General features: G+C 40.5%; 1 protein-coding gene across 4 annotated transcripts in view; it reads left to right on the forward strand.

Annotated features, from left to right (window-relative positions):
• Positions 1-15,753, forward strand: part of SYT1 (synaptotagmin 1) — a 344,728-nt gene that overhangs the window by 63,782 nt on the left and 265,193 nt on the right. The window lies entirely within an intron of this gene.

The raw sequence follows: 15,753 nt of genomic DNA on the forward strand, positions 1-15,753 counted from the left end.
TACAGCTACCAAGCTCTGCTTTTCAGAGGGGATAACAATGCAGAGCTACAAAAGGAACTGCTAGTATATCCGTGTGCAGCCTCTCATTATGCAGACATGATTAGAAGCTGCAGTAAGCATTCACTTTCAGTGACTGACAGTGACAACTCAGAATTAAACAAAATAATGGAGAGTAATTAAAAATGACTTAATTATTTCTTGGAAGACGGCTGTTAATTTCAAGATGAAATAATATTGTTGCCACTAACTGCATATTGATTAGAAGAGAAGAGAGCAAAACAACTGTAGCTAGGAATTAAATGTTATAGTAGTGCAGAGAATAGATTGTTAATCCCCTTGCAATGCCTTTATGCAGAAGGCATTTTAATGTAGTCTCCCTTTTAATTCTGAATTGTTTCTGGTCTTCCCCTTCTCTCCCAAATTATGTGGCCAAAATGAGAAGAGAATAAACTATTGTGCTATGCAAGCTAATACCTTGAAAGTTATAAATGTGTAGGTTGCATACAAGAGACCAAAGTTTGCACAAGAACAAAATACTAAAATTGAATTTGGGGTGAGCAGAAACTAGCATAAAATTATGGGATAATGTTTGTGAATGAAAGAGGATGAGATATATAAGTAGATATTTTGGTAAAACTCTGCAATTTGGATTGCAGTTCTCACAAAACCTAAATACAATTAGAATCATAGAGTCGGAAGGGACCACAAAGGTCATCTAGTCCAACTTCCTACAATGCAGGAATCTTTTTGCCCAACATGGGGTTTGAACCTATGCACCTGGGATTAAGAATCTCATGTTGTACAGGCTGGAATTTATTCCTTATTAGATAACATGCAGTGAATGTGTTGCCTTTATAGCAAAAGTTGCTATTCAGTGGTGTTCTAGAAGTTCTAGGACTACAGTTCCCATAATTCCTAACCATTGGCCTGGATGACTGGTACTGATGGGAACTGGAGTCCAACAACCACAAGTTCTTCATCCCTGTTTATAGTCTTGTTTAAAGCAGCATCTTGAAAACTAAGTGGAAGGAAAGAAAGGTTCACTACGGTTGCAACTAGAATTCCCCCTCAAACCTGATATTCACAGTGGAAAGAAAACTCATTTGTGGAATTGTGTGGAATTTCTTTAAGGATCATGGATGAGCTGAACTCCCGCTCCCACAATGCCATGGTTCCAAACTGACTTACTCCATTCCACTCAAGCTGGCCGCTTGTTTTTCTAGAACAATCAGCCACATAAAGTCAATCACATGAGGAACCTTGTGTCTGATTTGTCCTCAGAGTGAGGCAATGCAAAAACCAGAACTGCAATCTCATATGCAAAAAAGCTGAGCCTTGATTTGCTCCACCCTTTGTCTCAACCTGAATGGGTTTTTTTTGGAGAGAGAGAGAGAGATTACATAATGTTTTATATTGTTTCCAGCCTTATTCCAATATCACTAGAGAGAGAGAGAGAGAGAAGATAGAACTCTTGAAGACTCAGGAACAGTGTTACTGTGATCAGTTTTGGAGTGGATGGAGGTGTGTTAGCTAATAAGAGACTATCAGGTGACATCCTCCCCCCCCCCAAAAAAAACCTGGAACATCCCTTCTCTCTTTGAATGTAAAAACAAATAAATCCAGACTCGCTGAGAAGAAAGAAATGTGACATCTTTGTTCAGTTAGAGGAAAACTGAGGTTGATGCCTCTTTGATACAGTGGTGAGACCCAGAGCCTTGGGCCCTTCATCTAGTAGCAAATATGCTTGCTGACATGGAAGGGCACACCTTGAAAAAGAGCGCTATCAAACGACACCATTTTGTAAGCAGTGACAGTCCAGAATAGGGCAGGGCATGTCTGGTTTCCAGACAGCCTGGAAACCAGAAAGTGCTTTTTAGTGGAGATGGAGATTTCCCTCCCACTGAGACAGGAAGACAAAGCATAACACTGCATGTGCAAGACGTGAAGCCATTTAGAAGCTTGATGAATCTGAATTAGATGCATCTTTAACAGTAGCTGGGATTAAAGGCTCGGCAATAACATAAGAGAGATAATTGGAATCTCACAATGCACAGTACTTCACTTTGGCATCAATTTCATAATATAATAAAACTTATCATTTTGGAAGCTTGTCTGGTTTTTAGAAAAAGGCTGTGAACAATTCAATCTGTCCTGGTACATCAGACATGGCGTGCAGGTGGCTTAAGAACAAAGCATTTAATCAAGCAAAATTTTACTTAAACTACCTGATGATTCATCATCAAGTTCTTTCTCCATGTCCGTTGTGCCTTTCTGAGCTATTATTTATAGAATATTTGAAGAGCCTGGACTCCATGTGCTGCTGCTGCTGTGAATGCTATTGTACTGTAAATTACTGTTTCCTATTCGTTTCTGATTCAGTATAGATTGCAGTGACTCATCCTTCTATTTTGATTGATGCTCTTTAGCGGCTGCACTAAAAGTCACGTTTTGTCACCAGTAATGCCTTGGTATTATTGGAATAAGACTCCTTTCCTTGAGGGTGGGGGAAAACCCTATATAGTTAGGCAATTTAAGAATAATTTTCTTTTTTTCTCCCCCCTCCCCACTTTTTTTTTCTCAACAGAAGACTGGCATGCCAAATTGTTTGCAAATTATGTTTCTGTAAATATCACCTTTTGCTCATATTAATTTTGCCTGACTCACAACTTTGCAAAGTATTTTGGCTTTAGACATTTGACACTTGCTGTTCTATATTTTTCAGAAAGTCTGCTAAACTTCAGGTAAATTTCTTTGGGTAAATGGCTAGGAGTCCAGGTTGCCCAAGGTTCACTCAGCTTGAATGAGAGGGGTTTTGAACTTAAGCAAATCCTAAAGGTGTCAGCAAAAATGAAAGGGGGAATGACCTAAAAAGGAGCATTTGGCTTTAGGATAGGAGTGCATTGGTAATGGTGCTGGAAAAAGAGAATTGTGGGGGATTACCTTGGAATCGCAGAAGAAGCCTGCTGCAACAGACGAAGCACCTATCTAATCCAGCAACCTGTTTTCCACAAGGGTCAACCAGTTGTCTTTGGTTGTCCTCAAGGAGGACATGAGAGCAAGAGGACTTTCACACTGCTGTTTCCTGGCAACTAGTGTTCAGAGGTATCCTCCCTCTGATCCTGGAGACAGCCTGTAGAGATGTTGACTGCTGTTGTTAGATTTATTACCCACCTTTTATCAGAAGATCCATGGACAGTTTACAAGAGTCGCCATTGATATTAAGTCATTGCAAAAGTACTAAATGTCAAGTGACAGAAAAACAACCAGTTTTAACTGGGATGGAAGATACCATATTGTTGTTGCTGGCATCCATCTGCCTCAAGAGACAATGGAAGAATGTGCCATTGGGGGTAAAGTCAAACCGTTGGAGAGTTACAGTGCCTGCTGTGGCTGTAGGGACCAGACATGGGAGAGACATGTTTTATTGCAGCTGGGGCAGATGAAGCTCACCATCAATTGAAAGGTTGTTGGTTATGGTGGAGCGCAGGTGGAACAAATTGTCTGCCACCTCAAGAGCATGGTCACCAAAGCTGATGCATCTTGACAACGTCTTGACCCAAGATGTTGGTCTTCATCAGGCTGATGGTGAGGCCGAACTCCATGCAGCCTTAGGCAAAATGGTTGAAGAGTTTCTGCTTCTGCATCTGCAAACCATTTTCACTCTAGAGTTTGGGAACAAATCTCTGTTCTGCCATAGACTCACTGTTAGTGGGAATCACAGTACTAGGCCTGTTGACCATTTGTGACATCTACTGCAATAATTGCGATCAACCAAGATATGGCCTCTGAAGCACTTAATGGTGGTATAGATATAATTAACATAATGTCTGTGTTTGTTGGAAAGTTTTCATTTGTGAACGTTGTTCTGCAATTTCTGTTTCCCATTCAGTGCTGCACATGCCACACTCAGCGTGGGTGGAGGTGAGATGCACTTTTACATGGCTAATTATACACTTCACCTTAACTACACACTTTGAAAGATGGCACAGTCTAATTGCAGATCAGTGTCTTTATTTTGTCAAGGTCTGTACCTGGAAAGTTTTGGAAATAAGTAGGTACAGTCTTGGCAGCCTGTTGTAGGAAGCAAAGGTGTAAGCCCTTGATATCAAACAATAAGGTAAGATTCCATCTGCCAGTCCCCAACTAGAAAAATGAAATAGCAGAATATAGATGCTATCCATTTCTAAATACCAGTTATGCCTTTATTTGTGTTCTATGAGCTGTTCCTTTTCTCCCTCAACCACACACACACACACACACACACACACACCCCACATTGCTTATTATTAATGGCTCCTTAGTTGAGATACAGAGGTTTTTTTCCTGCTACCACATCCCCATATTTGTACAACAGTACTCCATAGTATTGCAAAAATAAATAAATTCTGTCCTCTGTTACATACTGAGTGATATTAAATGTTAACCATACTCAGAAGGAACCCATTTGAACAAGGGGGCAATACTCAAATGAGTAGAACATTTGTTCTCTTTACAGTGTATATTTTGATTGCTTCTCAAAAGCCATAATCCTATGCACACTTGCCAGGGAGTAAGTATCACTGAACTGAATGGAACTTACTTATGAGTAGACATGCAGCAGTCTGCTAGCACAATGGCACTTCTTTGCTTCCTCTTAGCTGCCGAGTCTTGGTGACCCTTGGAAAAGGCTTTGGATGTGGTGCAGGGAATGCAGCTTGAGAAGGGACTTCACAGAAAAACGCTGAACACCACCTCCATGGAGTGGCCTTTGAATTTAACTCAATGCATCTGGTGGTCATTTCTTTCTCCTTTCAAAGACCCTGTGTGAAGCAGGGTTTGGGATCCTGTGGCCCTCCAAATACTGCTGGACTCCAACTCCCAGGCAACATGGCCAGTGGTCAGGAAGGATGGGAATTGTAGTCCAGCAAAATCTGGAGCACCACAGGTTTCCCAGCCCTACCAAAAGTTAATTGGAAAGCAGCATATCTGCAAGCAACATAATTATATTACTGTATTATAATAAATGAGAAAGTCTCATATCCAAGCATTTGTGTGTTAGAAGATTTGACCGTGCCTAGCAAGCCATAAATACTGGTGATGTCACTTTATTTCTCTCCCTCCACCTCTTTCTTAGTGTGAATAGATTCCAGAAGAGCTAATTAAATTCTTAATCTGATCCTAGGCTGTGAGAAATCTCTGCTTGGATGCACATGATTAAGTTCGTCGTCTATGCGATTTCTCTCTCTTTGATTGTGTGATTTCAAGTTTCCCATTACTGGAGGATTTTTAAATTGTTGTCTAAATTGTTGTCAAAAGGAGCAGCTACTTGAAAATAGAGACTGGCAAAAGGTACTCAAAAGCAAAACAAGGTGAGGGGTGTTTCTGTGTGTTCAGGGCAAGTCCAGCTGATGATTCGGAGAAAAAGATTCCTCCAGCTTCTAGCTAATTAGCTGTTGATTTAAACTCTTTCTGGCACAGGGCACTGTGTTTTGCTCAGTGTAGGATCTCGGTAACTGGCAGTATCAATAAGAGCTTAGAGAGGAAAGGGGGGGAGAAGCTATTATCATCTGTTGAAAAAAAGACTTAACATTTATGTTATTTTTGTGGTGCATCTCCTCCGAAAGTAGGGCATCTGCAGAAGGCATTAGCTGTGGCTCTGGCATTATAGTTTATCAGCTGGTCACTTTCATATTTTCTAATTGAGTTCCTCCACCAATGGGGAGGCAGGAAGCATGAGAACTTGCCCTTTAAAATGGCAGCTTGTTAGTTTGTCTGTGTTTTGATCTCTTCTGATGAGAGTGCAAGGTTTTGTTTCTAACAGAACTACAGGGCTCACACCAACAGATTTATCAGGTTTTAAAAATGTTTCTCAGAAGCTGAAGGTCACAGTTGCTGATTAGACTTCATATTTGTGTTCTAGCAGCCAGCAAATGAGTTGACCTGGGTGGAAAGTTTTGCTGAAAAAGGGCAGGGCACATGCTTAGCAGTGATAGGATCTGCTGTGATATCAATAATAGCATGAAATTGATATGCATTCTGTATATTGGCCTGCATATTTTTAGGGACTCCAGCATATGTGTGTTGAGGTAAAGTCTATGGAATATCTAAGCAAGAAGGTCTATAATGTGTTCCAGCTTGGCAATAAAGTGTGTGTGTGTGTGTGTGTGTGTGTGTGTGTGTGTTCAATTAGTGTGTGTGTGAAATTAGGATACACAGAGAGAGAGAGAGAGAGAGAATTGTGTGCCACTTTACAATAAGGCTTACAAAATAAGACTTGCAGGTGTGTACTTCTGAGAAGACTTGTTTAGCCCTATTTTGTAAATGTTGAGTGATTGTTAATATTGCTGCTGTTATCCTAGAATTTACTAGCTACTTATTGTAAACAGTAATGCAAGAGGGAAATGAAATGCAGAAGTTCCTTTGACCTCAATGTATGAACAAGGTGTTGTAGAGGTGAATTGTTACCGCAGATGTTTACAATTCTTCCTCCCAACAGTGGGTATGAGTGCATGTGAAATGATGGAGAGACTTAGGGCTGTACAATATTAACCCTGTGAAAGTAGAGGAAACTGAGGTTTAATTTTTAGCTTACATCAACAATACTGTAAAGCATAATAATATCACTGTCTAATTTTTCCTTACTACTACTAGTTGTAATAATAATGAATCCTTCACCAGGAGGTTCCAGGGCATGTGGCAATAATTGAAAATTCAGTATTAAAAACAGTTTAAACAATCAAATTCACAGGAATAGGGTGGGTCCTAAAAACACACATATCAGGTGTCAAAGGCCAGGATAAAGAAGTGTGTCTTACATATTTGTGCATGTATATAAATAAATGATAGGAAACTGAAGATGTTGAGAAATGCTGTTTTGTGCTAGTGTAAAACCATAACAATATTTAGTTTGCAATGCTTAGATCATTGTACTGAGGAAATTATTATCATTTATAAACGTAAAAGTAGCTGCTAAAAAAATTAAAAGCTTTACTTTGCCTGTATATCAGATAAGGCATCAGATGTTGTCTCCATTAACATTCTACAAGATCATTTGCAAAAGAATAGCCACAGAAAATGTGCTGTACAGCACATCACATTCCTGTCGTAACAAAACATTTATGTTCTGAAGACCTGGTCTATTTGAGCTGTGATCTTAGCTGAATGCTGCATCAGAAATCCAGGGAAGTGAAAAGGAAAGCACAATAGTGAAATGAAGCAGATTTTGCATGGATATTAGAAGTCATCAAAATGTAGGATGCAGCGTATGTTCTGTGATTTTCATTCAGAATGGCAACTTCACCTTCACACTGATAAACCAAGATAATGTGATAATCTGGACATGTACCCACCTGGGAACTTAAGCCAAAGCTGCTGGGGGGAAAACATACTGCACAGTTTTGAATGGTTTATTCTCAACAATGTGATGTAGGCTGCAATTTAATGCATGTGTATCTGGGGATAAGCCCCACCGAACTCAGTTGGACTTCTGAGGAGACAAGCACAGGACTGAACTGTTAAATGCTTAATTTTAACTGGATTGTGCACAAGTATATTTTGAATTCCATCTGTTGATGCAATATGCTGTGTGTCCACTTAAAGGAATGATATGATGCTCTTGACCTCTTGAGAGCCTTGAGACAGAAGGCTTGTTCAGTGGAGGTATGTTTTCTGAACTGAAATACATCTGCTGCTGTGGTTCCTACACTTTCACAATTTCATGTTGTATTTTGGCAGTTCATGGTAGAAAAAGAGACTCTGTATCAGCCTCCTCTGGGAAGGAGCAGGTGGATCTCTGGGCAGTTCTGCTATAGATGGTCAAAAGGTTTAGTCTGTCAATTGTTTAAAAATAGCAACAACAAAAAAAATCCTCCCCTCACCCAACACACTGAATGCTGAACTGAAAAGAGGAATTTAAAAAATAGCTTGGGAAGAAAGCCAAAAGAAGATTTCTGCTTGAAAGGACTGTGAGTTCAGTTCCAGTACTGAAAACAAATTACTGAGGTGGACATTATGAGCTCAGAGGTACCCAATTCCCATATTCTAAGTGGATGTTCATCTTGTTGAGTCACTGTTTTATAGTCTGCTCTGGTTGGTAGATCTGGGATTTTCTTCTATAAGACAAAGCAGATCCTGTAAGTCTGAAGTCTGCCCAGCCCTGAACTAAACTATGTTTTAAAAGCAGCTCCTTGCATAATTTGAATTTAGAGTAAAACTAATAAATGATGACCTGAGTCTCAGCCCTGTGTCCAGCATTCCTTGAAGGTGGGGAAGCCACCATTAGGCTAAGATGCCTATCATTTGCAGCTCTACCCTGAAATAAGCCCTACTGTGATTTTCTTCTAAGGAACGTTTACTCCCAAGCAAGTGTGGAGAGCATTGGAGCTTGTAAGTGCTGAAAGAGCCTTTGGGGAGGGTCATAGCTCAGTGGTAGAACACTTGCCTTGCATACAGAAGGTCCCAGGTTGAATCCCTGGTATCTCCAAATAGGGCTGCAGAAGACTCCCTTCCTGGAACCCTGGAGAGCCGCTGCTAGTACTTAGTTAGATGGACCAGTGATCTGGTCTTAGTTAGATGGACCAGTGACATAGGAACAGCTTCCTGTGAAAAATCTCAAATTTGATTCGATTCTACCAGGACAGGAGGGAGAATTACAGACAGAATGAATGTATGCTGTGTTTCATTCTGGGGCCTGTATTCTAGGTTTATTGGGACATCTGCTGCTTGTGATATAGACAATGATGTTTTAGAGTCACAGATGTGTGTTATGTATGCAAAGAAGTAAGCAGAGGGAAGAACAGAATGTGGTTCACTCTACACATTACATGGAGTTCCACTTCATTTTCATCTGCACATTAAAAAACAACAACAAACCAGCCAGGCCAGCGTGGGAATAGGAGTGGAAAAAGGGTGGGAAGAGAGAGGCTGCTTAACCCCTTAACCTATGTACATAAGCATAGTTTTGCTAGATCAGGCCAATGGCCCATCTAGTCCATTATCCTGTTCTCACAGTGACTGAACAGAAAGCTGTAGGGACACAGCAAACTAGGCATGAGCACAACAGCTCTCTGCTCACACACCATTCTCAGCTGATGATATTTACTGGCATAGAACATTTTTAACCATTGTAGGAAAGACGAGGAGACCCTGACCCTTCTCCTCTGTGGCTGAAAAGGAAGTTCAGGGAGGATTATTTTGACCTGAAAAATGTCTGGGAGATCAAGTGAAAAGTAGCCAATCTCTAACCATCTTTCATAACCATCTAAAGCAGGTTTTATTTCTATTTTTTAAATGGAGAAAAATAACACATAACTCCATCTATCGCATAGTTTGAGTCTGAGAGTGGCATTGTTATTTCATACACCACTCTTAAAAATGAAACAACATGTAAACAACTTTGTCCCCTAAAAGAAATCATTATGTTTTTTGCAAGGTGTTGGTCTTTTTTTTTGTTTTTATAGGGTAAGATTAGAACATCTAGCTGGTTTGCCTGCATTTGGTCTCATTAACTACATTTTGCACAGATTTCAATCTTCTTTTATTTCATTACCCAGAATTATGCGTTGTTATAAGTAAGGTAAGTTCATTCTGTATCCCAAGGGACTTGGATACACGTGTTTCAGATCTGCAAAAGCTTGTAAAAACATAGGTCACAATTCATTATAACATGTATCAGTTTTGTAAAATTGATCTTACTGACAGTAAGATTTGCTTTAATCCAACCAGGGAGAACCAGAAATTGGAGCAGGATTTCACCTGTGGTTCCTCTCAGTTTCCAGCAGTGGTAGCATGTTATTATTTACTGGATTGTCTTCATATTATTGTAACAAAGGCATGGCACACATATGCATTTTCAGGGACCACCTTGTTCTCCATACAGTGCTTCAGGGGCCAGGAGTGTGTTTTGCCACATGAAATGATCCCCTTCACAATTCACCAGTTCTCTTGCAAAGGTCAACTATCAGCTATTAAGAGCTTCACTCATGGAATACATGTATTCAAATATAGCTGGGCTATTCCATGCAAAACTGAAAGAGATTAAAGTGCAATATTTGTAGAAGACACTCTGGCAGCTACACTCAGTGGGCCAACCACACAGTATGTCAGGGTGTGTTTACTGTGCACTTTGCCTGTCCTGACTCCCACCTGAAGACTCTCAGCTTGATTATAACCAGAGGTTCTATTCCAAAAACCACCACAATGCCCAAACATAGATCACGTAACGAGATGTGCAAGTCAGAAGCTCTATCAGAGCCCTAAGGTTCATTAGCTAGGCATAAGCTAAGTCATTGTCCCAACACGTCACACACACTCTGAATTCCCAGTCATTCACACAGTTGGTGTCTTGAGCCTTGGGCAATTTTGCAAGTGGGATGGATCTATTCTTGTTGGTACAGCCATAGCTATATCTTTGAAGGTGGAGGCACAGATGCTCAGTATTTGATCCAGCCACTGGGCTCCTTCCCATGATCCAACTCTACAGACTTTGTTGAATTCCTCCTCCCTTCTGACTAGCCTTGCCAAGACACCTCCCCCAGGGTTCATGGCACTACCTGGGATAATATATGTTTGTGCATATTGTGTGAGAAAGAGGAGAGGGGAGAAGGAGGGATGAACTGAATAATGAATGAAGGGAAAGCCGATTGGTTGGGAGGTGTCATTGGGATGTGTGTGAGAGAGAATGTGTGAATGTAGAGGTGGTGAAGAGGGAGGGAGGGAAGAGTGTCTCCAATCACTTTGGCTCTGATCACAAATAAACATTTTCTTGATACAAGCCTGGATCAGTTCCCTCAGACAAAAGGCATTTCTGAGGTTTCCTTCCAATCGTATTCTGCTACATCAATGGAAAACCTGAAAATTGGGGTCCAGAGACTGTCAAGTATAGTGCAAGGAGCTGGTTTCAATAAAATGGAGAAGCCTCATGCATGCAAATGTTTGCTGCTTGAAACAGCTTTTTAGATTTAGCTGACGTAAATGAAAGGTAGCCATACAACATCAATAGAAGATAACCATTCAAGTTAACTGCCTACAATGACTCCGTTAGCTGACTAAGATGTGGCCCAAAGTAAAGATTTGCTCAGTGAACTAGCATGTGAATTGCAATTCTTTTTTTCAAAACACTACTGGTGTTTCTTTCCTTCAGAGAGACTTTATCTGAAACACCTCTGAGGCTCTTGGATCCCTGTGGTTTGGAATCAGAGAAGACTCCGTATCAATCAAAGCATGGTAGTAAAATGACAGCTTCATGTAATTTTAGTGATACCCATTCTCTCCAGTGAGCATGATGAATGCATGATCAAGTAGTTAAATGCATTTAATCTATTGACTGGAATGTCCTTATCAAGTGGCAGATAAGGTCTGTCTCTTGTATTAAGGCAGGTCAGGCAGTTCACTATATACTTGGGTCAACCATAAAGGCATGCAAATAAAAGGGATATCATTTATGGATCACTTTTCTGGTACTAACAAAACAGGTTTCGCAAGCTGGAAATAAATGTCCATGTTGGACCACTGGGGCAGTTACTCCATCTAGTTCAATACTGGCCACTTCAGCTGGTGGCCTCTTTCCATGGTCTCAGGCACAGAACTGTCGCCAGACCTGGAAACAGAGACCCTATACTTACAAATGCTAAGGATAGAATCTTGAACTGTGCATGCAAAACTTGTGCTGTACCACAGAGCAGCAGTGCCTCTTGCCAGGGGCACCACTAGGGCCAGAGCCCCACCGCCACCAGCAGCAATACTATACTGGCCAACAGTCTCACTTAGCAGTTAGCTGTTGGGCAGTTTCCTAATGCAGCAAATGGTTTTAGAATTTTTGAATCAATGGAGACATTTGCTGTTGCTGCTGTTGTTTCTCTATGAGGAATTGAAGACTATTTAGACACCACTGCTTCCTTGCCCTCACGGCCACCTCCTTTTACTTCTATCAGCTTGCACTTCATCACTCTCAATGTTTTCATGGTTCATTTCCCATAGATGAACTTCAGCCTTCTTGTATCATGAACAAAAAATGCTGTGGCATCTGCCTTTATGTTTTGACATGGTAGTGCACATGTTACTTGAAAGCAAATCTGACTTTCTTTGGTTTCATTTGCATTCTATATTTCATTTTTATACACAAGATTAACCCCCCCCCCACACACACACCATAAACAGAAGTGCTATACCTGAAGTAGCAAAGCAGATCACTATAAATTTGGGCTCTCTAATGTGGTGCCTGCAGCACTGTCACTCGCTCAGAAACCACTCTTGGCACCTATCAATTTTTTTAAAATGAGGGATTTGTGCTTTTGTTTTGGTTGGAGGGCTTGTATGGGTTTTTTTGGGGGGGGTGTTGCTTTTTTATCTGGTTTTTATGGGGGGGCATGTGACTGTTAGCCTGCTTTGGGGTATAATTTCTGAGTATCACCAGTTTTTCTTCTGTGAAATAAATTTTGTGGTGCCCAGAACAGTTTCTTAGTTTTCTGCACGTACCTCCTATGATAAACACAGAAGCAAGACATCATTGTGGTTGTACATGTGAATGTCTGCATTCAAGAATCATGTGCTTTTGGTTGCCTTTTTGTCTTATAATTCAATGGTTCTTTTAATGATTGTAACTAAAGATTTATTCTATTTTTTAACATGCCTTGCAATAGCTGATACCCAAACAGCATATAGTACAAGTATCACATTTTAAAATATCAAAAGATATAATTTCTCAGAATTTGTGTTGGCTAATCAAATTGTTCGTTAATCCATATTGTTTTAAAAGTATTTCTTGCTAGTTGTAGACAACAGCATTCATGTGCGAACAGTGCATAAACCCAAAAGATATACAGTGGTACCTTGGGTTAAGTACTTAATTCGTTCTGGAGATCCATTCTTAACCTGAAACTGTTCTTAACCTGAAACTGTTCTTAACCTGAAGCACCACTTTAGCTAATGAGGCCTCCTGCTGGTGCCACGCCGCTGGAGCATGATTTCTGTTCTCATCCTGAATCAAAGTTCTTAACCTGAGGTAATATTTCTGGGTTAGCGGAGTCTGTAACCTGAAGCGTATTTAACCCAAGGTATCACTGTAGTCCATATACTGGAGTGTTTCCATTCAGTTCCACAGAAAGTTCATGGGCTGAGCTGGGTCAGACATTCAGAATACTTTGTGTCTGCATTCATGTACAGAGCAAAACATGTCACATTAAATCATAGTTAAAAGCAAACTGTGAACTGGCAGTGTGTCAGTGCAAACTGGTGAAAAGTTCCTGCTCTACTTCTCCCTTGCTCCTGCTGCTGTTGTACCACTGGAAAACAAGCCAAAATATGACTTTTCCCGATTGCAGAACCCGAGATTCTTCTTTTGGGGGTGGGGGGCGGAACCACAAGTCTGAGTCTGGACATTATGAAGAGTCAGATTCCTAGCTTGTTGGTGCAACAACAGCAGGCACAGACAAGGAGCACAGCAGCATTTCAGCAGCATTCACTGCACAATTCACATTAAACCATAGTTTGTTTTAGTTTGTGGTTTATTATGAACCAGGCCAATGTGCCGTCTGGGGCATCCATTGATATAGCTGCAGCTTTCTGGTGGCATTTTTTGAGACTGTGGCAACACGTTTTTCAGCTATTTTGATCTCGGTAATCACTCTGGCAATGCTGGGTGTACCTTGGGTGATATTCTGCCTTTGCCATTTGAATGAGTTCATGGAGCAATCAGGGAACATCTCGTGGATAATGTTTTAGCACTCCTTGGGCATTCTAGATCCCATGAAGAGCAATACGGGAGCTGGGCTGTGCACCAATACACCACTTCTCCTGATATCCATGCTTACAGAACAAATGTCTGCAGGAGAGTGCCTTCAAGTATACAGTCATATTTGCAAAGGCTTTTTCATGATCTGGAGCCAATTGTGCATTTGGATACCAGGCGAGGGGTTTCTTAGCACATGTGACATTAGAGGCTGCTACCATTGCTTTGCTCTTCATGGGAGCCAGAATGCCTGAACAGGGCTTTTGGATGTCTGAAATTGCCTTAAGGAACTTCTGCATTGTTAGATAATGCATCTCTTCCAGAATTGTTCAATTGCCGTCAGTGAGAATACTGTGGATTTGGGGTACCAGGGGTAAAGCTTGCTCAAGTTTGTTGTAATAGAATTAGGAACTGTGTCTTTTAATTCAGGTTCTTACATCTTAAAATATTCAGAAACAGTAAATGAATTCCACAATGCTGACATTTTATAGTATTAATAATGATTATATTAATTCAAGTTAATTATGTCCAGACACTCAGAATCATGTATAACTAATTGAATCTTATTTTCCCTAGAGTGTTTCAAGTGGTTGCAGACAACTAGTGATTAGATGTTCAAAAAAATTAGAAGTTGCAGTGTATTTGGGTAGGTAGTGGCAGCACAGACTTCCATGCTGCAAGTCGAATCCTGAGATCCATATGCCTAATGCTCAACTGAATAGGCACTAGTGATTAGTTATTTCTGGAATGTAAAGATTGTCTGTCTGTCTGGTTCCTATATGTATTAAGCATTTTAATCTGCGGTGGTTCCCCCCCCCCAAATATAAATTTATGACGAGATTAACAGTGAGCTTAGTTATCAGCCTGCAACATTTGTGTCAAATTCTTTTTCATCTTTATGCTCCTTTTGTCAGTCACCCCTAGTGTCAGGCACCTTCCTAAACTCATATATGCTCTTTATTCATTGACCAAATATAAGGGCGCTGTGAGAACATTTAGAACAACTCCTAAAAATAAGGCACTAGACATCCAGCAATTCCTATCATCATTTCCTTGTTGTGTTCTTTAAGCATTTAAGTATTTGGAGGCATCCCAGAAAAATACACTTTGACTAAATCCCATTGAAAGCAAAGTAGAACTTGGTTACCACTAATAAGCCGCAAGAGACTTACTCATCATAATTAACTTCTGCTGGGTTCACAAATCAATGCAACCCTATTTGCATTAGAGGGAGTCTCTCCAGGCCAAAGTAGATGTGGTATAGTACCCAATGCAGTTAGCTACTCCAGAGGGGGAATTTTCCCCAGGACCACAGCAGGAGCAGAAAGGATCAAAATCCCCCTCTTAGCCTGCTGCGGTTGCAGGAATTCCCCTTCCAATAGTTGCCATTTGCCTTAAACCTGCAGTTTAAATGCAAAGGCATACTTTAACATCACATCTCTTTTGGCCCTCATTATTAGCTGGAGTGGTAGTGGGAGCCCTGTGAGCGGACCTCTTAAATTTCAGGTTTTATATGCCAATGATCTCCCTTGGACTCATAATATTATTTACAATTAAATGCATTGCAAAACTGAGGTGTACATGTCCATAGCCATGTACTATTAAAGTTAAAGTTTTGAATAAAGCATATCCTGAAGATTGTAGTCCAACTCTGCCGCTGCAATTATAGAGAGAACTCACTCAAGTAATTAACACTCAGTAAAATAATTAACTGGGGGGGGGGAGAGAGATCTACACTACCAAGACAGACCTTGGCATATTCTTACTTTTCTATCCTTGTTTCAGCACAAATTTCTGTAGTCCTTTCTAGTGTTTTGAAAAAATATGGTTATTTTCTTTTATCACTTACTCAATATCCCCACCCACTGAAAACAAATGTTGAGTACTGAAGGTGTGTGATCATGGAGATAATGAGCAGTAATTTGCATTCCTCTTTTGTGGTCATCTGTGTTCCTTTTAGCTTCTTCTGGGACATATTTTATGAACGTGACAGGGAGTTAAATAAGTTACCCGTGTTTCAGCCTGGTCTTGCCGATAAGTCTTCCTCA

Source organism: Podarcis vaucheri, assembly GCF_965113315.1.
Source record: "Podarcis vaucheri genome assembly, chromosome: 10".
NCBI classification, from domain to species: domain Eukaryota; kingdom Metazoa; phylum Chordata; class Lepidosauria; order Squamata; family Lacertidae; genus Podarcis; species Podarcis vaucheri.